Source organism: Kryptolebias marmoratus, linkage group LG4 (assembly GCF_001649575.2).
Source record: "Kryptolebias marmoratus isolate JLee-2015 linkage group LG4, ASM164957v2, whole genome shotgun sequence".
In the NCBI taxonomy this organism is placed as follows: Eukaryota; Metazoa; Chordata; class Actinopteri; order Cyprinodontiformes; family Rivulidae; genus Kryptolebias; species Kryptolebias marmoratus.
In genome coordinates, this window is record NC_051433.1 from 2,863,952 (window position 1) to 2,870,842 (window position 6,891).

The following is a 6,891-nucleotide window of genomic DNA, read 5'->3' on the forward strand; positions in this document are numbered from 1 at the left end:
AACAGACAGAATGGGACAACCTCATGTCCAGATGTTTACAGACTGATGGAGATGCTGCAACATCTGGAACAGCTTTAAAGAGACGAGTTTTTCAAAAAGATAAATTCCACAATTTATTAGTTTTTAACATTTTATTTGTTTACTGCGTTCCGCTCCGGATAAAATGTGGCTTTATGAGATTTTTCCACAACCTCCCAACTTGCGTCGACCTGAGCAGCAGCAGCGTTTGGGTCTTCAGGAGCTTTTTCAACTTTAAAACATTTGTTTTGTTGATTCTTCAGAAGCCTCCGGTGACTGGTGGAACCATCACCAGACAGTCACAACATGACCGGCATCTGACCAACTTTAACGTCTGCGTTCTGGTTTCCTCTTTCCCAGAGGTGTTACGTTACCGCAGGGGACTTTTCTCTCAAAATTAGGGGTCAAACCCACAAAAGGTTCACATGTTTCACCCATTCATTCAGCAGCTCCCAACCCCCCAACCATGCTCATTCAGGCCTGATTTAAAGAGCTGAGCATTCCACAGGAAAAAAAAGATCATTCAGAGGGAAAACGGCTCCTCTTTTGGAGTTATCTTAGTGGACAGCAGACAAAGTGTGAACAGAAGGTGAGAAAAACCAAATAACGTGAAAAAAAGAATGCCTAAACAAACAAAGTTAGAAAGGATGTGTGGTTTTTATTGGAGGTCAATGTGTTCTTCATATGAGGTGCGGCTTCCTCAACAACAGGAAGTGTGTAAAAACAGAGCAGCGTGATAGTTTTTCTTTTCAAACACACAAAACCAGACAAAATAAAAGCACCGAGATAAACACAGAAATACTCTTCTTCGGCTGTTTGCATCTTCATGCTGTGGTGCTCGAATCGTTTCATTCTGAGCAATCCTTTTTTTTTTCTTTAATGAATCATAAAATATTACTCATAAAAATAAAAGTGCAAAAGGCAAAATTTGAGATGCAAATGACTGTGACAAAACTGAATCTTTTCTGGGGGATTTCCACGGCGAGATGAGGCATCACACTGATCCTCTGCAGCTGATGGGCCTCAGCGGAGCAAAGTTCCTGTCAGAAACAAGATGCTGCAGAGGTCTGTCCTCTGCCTGTCCTCTGCCTGTCCTCGGCCTGTCCTTGACCTGTCCTCGGCCTGTCCCCGGCCTGTCCTCGGCTTACTGTCCTCTTTTTTAATTACAAAGGCTGATGAGTCTCAGCGGCGCAAAGTTCCTGTCAGAAACATAATGCTGCAGAGTTCTGTCCTCTGCCTGTCCTCAGCCTGTCCTCAGCCTGTCCTTAGCCTGTCCTCGGTCTGTCCTTGACCTGTCCCCGGCCTGTCCATGGCCTGTTCTTTGCCTGTCCCCGGCCTGTCCTCGGCCTGTCCTCTGCCTGTCCTCAGCCTGTCCCCGGCCTGTCCTCGGCCTGTCTTCAACCTGTCCTAGGCCTGTCCTTTTAGCTACACTTTTTAGTACATTTGTGTTTTAGTTGACCCTTTGCTACTTTCAGCAAACCTTTTTACTTTAGCTTTTAGCATTTAGCTCGTTTTACCTGTTTTACCTTTTAGCTAGTATTCTCCTTATTTCGGCTTTAACAGCAGTTCAGTAATTCAGCATTCACGGGAAATGCAACATCTCTAGTTAATAGTTAATCTAGTAATCTTGGGGCAGAAATGAAATGCAGCTTGTGTGGATTTGGTGCTTACAGGTGTGCTTACAGGTGCATGCAGGGCCTGCAGGGTCGTATTCATGCATGCATTTTAAATAGTGATATTTGTGTCTCTGCAAAAGTCGTTAATGTGGATCAGCAGCTAAAGTTAGAAAACCACTGGTTCAGAGCGCCTCGTGGGTGCGTTTTAGTCCGTGTTGTTTTTAGTCGCTCCCCCTTCTCAACACACACCATTAACCTCCATATGGTGCCGATACACACCGCGGGTCAAAAGAGCAAGAGCAGCAGTCCTGGAAAAGCAGACGGGCGGCGAATGACGACGACGAGACGAAGCGAAGCGAAGCGAAGACAGAGTGGGGAGCGAACACGCTGTGTCAACATGACGCCTGCAGATGAATGAGGTTTGTTGTTCCAGCGTCCTGTCTGAAAGCATGAATGAATGAGTGGGAACAACAAGGGGGGGAAGGAACGTGATGAGGCAATAAGGGGGCGGGGCTATGCAGAAAGGGGCGTGTCTTGTGATTGAAACCAGGACTGTGTTATCAAAAAACTGACAGGCCTTCAGGATGCACATGAAAGATTATTTGTTTATTATTTATTTATTTAAAACATTGGACCGAACCCTAACGGTACTTTTAATGGCCACTAAAACACACAAATTAAAAGATTTTTATATATTCATTCAAGCATTTGATCACTTTGTCTGTAAAAGTAACCAGTCGACGTCAGGTCATCCTTGGCAGATGTTTCCCATTTTTATAAAACCTGCAAATATCCTCTTCTTCCATGTTTGTTTACATCTGAAGTCCTGGTTTCTCTGCAACTTTTTCCTTAGAGGTCATATTTTACACCTCCTTTCATCGGGATTCACCTGTCGGGATTCACCTGTGAGTTTTTCCACACTTTTGTTCTCAAAACACTGTCGTCTTCGCAGAACTGTTTACAAAATCTGCATCCGTATGGAAACCCAACGTTGACCGGGAACACCACGAGCTTCCTGGGGCCCAGGTTGTACACGAAGAGCTCGGATCAGATCTCAGCTAAAACCAGAAAACTCTTTGTCAGAAAATGACCTCTGATGACGAGTTTGTTTGTAAGACGGGCTTTTGGACTTCAGGGGAACTGACTCACAGATTTATTAACTATCTGAGGGATTTGGTCTTTAGTCTTTATAATTATGTTTTTCTGCAGTTTCAGAGTAGGTGCTTTCTCGGCTCAGACTCTTAATTGAGTCCCTAAGGGGATGCTTTTGGTCCAAACATCAACATACATTGACCGGCTGAGCTTTGCTGAAGTAGAAGCGACTCAAGCGTCGTTGGTGTCCTATGAAGTGGTCTTCTTTCAGCAGGACACAGCAGACCGATGAGGCTCCGTCTGTTAAAGCAGAGCTCCTTTTAAGACTTGAACGGATCGGCACACGACGCCCAGCTCCGGTCGTGAGGTCGCCCATCGCTGCTGTGTTGCACAATCACAGAGTTCAAAAACAAACACGCAGGTCTTTATCGCCGCCGCGTACGGGACTGACAGTCCTCAGAAACACCGACTGTGTGACGGTTTATAGAACCACATCCATCAGCATCATAAACCAAACTGACCTGAGATCACCCAGGTGCAGGTTCTTTGCAACGAGACCAAACGAGTCCATTGGATGATAGATGTTAGAGAAGTTCGATCGTTCCAGTAAAGCTGTATTTACGGGAAACAGAAGAACACCGAGCGGTTGTGATGATCAGTGTCTTTGTTGATACCTGGAAGAGAAATCGCCCCAGGTGTGAGTGATGCAGAATGAATCATCACAGACTCACCTGCACCTTCGCTGCGGGGACAGGTCTTATTTTACAGGCATTGTTGCACCTTTTGTAAACCTACTAGAAACTGCACGTTTGAACTGATTGTTCGGCTAATGACATCAGAGTTTGCCGTGCGGTTTATTAACATTAGAGCTGCAGGGAGCAGAGGTTCTGCAGGAGGATGAGGTCCGAAGCGAGGAGAAGAAGGCAGTTTCAGGAGTGGTTTATGAGTTCAGAGCTGGAGGAAAAAGGTTGGTGTGACAGGAGACGGAGGCGGACGATCCGTCCCGTCGACTCCTGAAGGGAGCAGCTGAAAAAAAAAGATGGAAATTGTTTCCTTCCCCCAGCTAACCTCGTTCAGCTTCGTGCCTCGGGACATTTCTGTCGCACTTTGACCGTCCGTGTCACTACTTTCAAAGAAAAGTTGTCACAATCAAAGCGTCTGTTTTGCACGAGGAAGCTTGTTCTGCTGGAGCCAAAGCAGGTGCTGTAATAGTTACATCTCAGCCTGATTTCCATTTTCATTTTTCCACTTTTTCTTCATCTGACTAACTCAGAGAACAAGATCCTGGTCATCCTTGGATGCTGCTCTCAGAACAGTTCCTCTTTTCGGTTATAGATTCACAACGTTTTGACTAACACTTTCCTCCGTGTTAACTCTCTCTCTCTATGACTGAAAAGCTCGCCCCGGGTGGGTTTGTTTTTCAAAGGCGTTTTCACACCAAACGGTTTGGGGTTCACCTGAAATGAAAGCTCCTCCGTTTGGTGAGAAAGCTCATAAAACCAGCCGCCTCCCCCTCCGAACGACCCAAAAGGAAACAGCGGGTAGATAAAACGGACGGATGGACAGTTAAGTTATAAAAACTTTATGACAAAGATAAAAGCAAACAGTCATCTTGGGTCTCGGTGATGAACCTGCTCCGAATTATCCGCCCTGTGTTTATTTATTTATATAATCTGCTTGAATCCAGAATCCGGTGAACATTTGATGCTCGGTGACCTCAGGAGGCTTCGATGAGATGCTGTCATCACTTCCTGTGTGTGTGTGTGTGGGTGGGGTGAGGATGTGTGTGTGTGGGTGTGTATTTTAGGGTCATAAATGTTCCAAACATCCGTAAAAAACAACAAATCTCACGTTTAAAACCAGTCATCCTCTCTGCTTCAGACACTCCTTCAAAATAAACAATTTTTTATCAAATGTTTGGGGGGGTTTTTTTACAAAAAAAGGAGAATTATCATTATTTTAACCCTCTAACTTTATTCTTAAAGGTAAAACATCCAAATGACACCTGCAACAAGCAGCTTTAATCCTTTCTAATTATTGCTGCTAAAGGAATATCTTCCTTTATTTGTTTCTCATCCTTTCTAGCTTTTCTGACAGATTCTCAGTTCAATCCTAAAAGTTTTAAGACTCTCTGTTAGTTGAAGACATTTAGGCTTTTATAAACTTTAAATAAACAGCACAGAGGTTGACGTGTTTTAATCAAATAACAGCTTTTTTCTGCTCGTTTCCTCCTCTGTCCTCTTTGTGTTTTTATTAAAAGGTGCCTTTAAAGCGTCTTTATTACTGTTCTTAACTTGCTGCACAGGTTTGAAATAAAAACTGCAAATAAAACTCTGCAATAAAGTGTAAAAATCGACAGGATTCTGCAGCTCGGACAGCAGAAACATCAATCGGAGGTTTGGAGTTTAAGTTTTATGATTTTCACAGATTTTCCACAGATTGTCCAACCGATGACTGATGTTACACTCTAACACTTTTTTGCAACAAAGAAATTATATAATAAAATGTCTGTATTTCTGTCCTCTTTCACCCAACGTGTTGCTCGGTGCTGTAGGAATTACAGTTTTCTCTCAGTCACCTCCAGATCGCAGAGACTGAACACCTTCGGTTATAAAATAAAACAGACTTCAGGTAGATTCTACCTCTAAATATTTCGCTCCAACCTGTGAAGGGTCCGATTTATCGAGTCAAATCTGTCACGAACGGGGCGGAAGGAGGCGAACCCTGAGCGCAGACTCATCTTACCAAAACTATTTTATCAAATACAAAAACTAACTAACTTAAACCAAACATGAACTGATCTGAGACGAGACGAAAACCAAACAGAGCATGGGGGACGACGAGACAAAGGAGGAAACGGAGAAAGTGACCAGCTTTTAAAGGCAGAGGGTAATCATGGAAAGTGGGCACAGGTGAGTGATTACAATTGTAGGCAGGTGGAAATGGGCGTGGCACTGACTGAGGAGGAGTGAATGTAGCAGGAAACACAGACACCAGGAACAAGAACTGAACTGGGATAAACAGGAACCAAAATAAGACAAGAAACGAAACAATCAAGATACAGAAAACATCATATGAACCCAAACATCCAACACAGGGGAGCAAACAAAACCGAATCCTAACCGTCAGAGGCTCCCGAGGCTCGCCGTTCTGTGGTTCCCCCCACAGAGACAGATTGTTTGAGGCTTACTTTTCAGTCCGTCTCTCGTTAGCTTGGCAGTCAGGGAGTGACAGACATGAACGTTACTTCTTGAGCAGGTCTGTTTTTTTATCCTAAACTATTAAAATTGTTATATTTTTGTCACCTCCTTCGTTTCCCCCCCTCTCCTCATTCACGTCTTCAGAAATCCAAATAAATTTCTGCTCCTCGTGACGTTGTCTTGAACTTTGCACCTTCCTCGTATTGTGATTAAAAATGCCAGCAGTTCATGACTCAGTCTGCTGTAAGCGAATAAATAAAGAAAGGGGGACATTCAGGGGGTTAATCCTGTTTGCCAGTAAGTCTTTTTGTTTTTCATATCACTGAGAGAAGGAAGACGCCGGTTAGTCACTCTGATATTAAATTACGCAGCAGCTTGAATTTCGTCCAATTCAAACAGAGCCAGAGTTCCTCTCCGGCCAATCGGAGCGTTCCTCGCTGCCCACGGCATTCCTCGCACTCAGTTAAAAGCAAGAGCTGAGTCACACAGATGGTATTTCATTCACTCCTGAAAGGTTTGCTTTTCGACCAACTGTCCGTGAATCTTTCTGCTCAGTGTGTGCATGTTCAGAGGGAGGGAGGAATTCGCTGTAGGATGTGAGCAAACTTCCTGTTTTCAGTAGCTAAGAACATCCCTGTGGGGCTTTTCATTGTGTGAGTGTGGAGAAACGAGGACGACGGAATGGGGGGGGGGGGACGGGCCGCCATATGGCCAGCAGTAAGCGGACACCGGCACATTCCAGCTACGTGTGACGGGTTTAAAGATGCGACTCCAGGACCGTTCCAGCTCATCCCACCGTGTGCCAGCAATCCAAGCTTCCTTTCACCAACTTGGACAGGACGCTTGCTTTGCTGGCATGCAGCCGACCAGAACAGTCATATTAAAACAGAAAACCTGCCGCTGCGAAGGAAACAAAGCGTTTAGCTCTCTGGAATATGACTGAATGGTCTCATACAGGGGTGGCC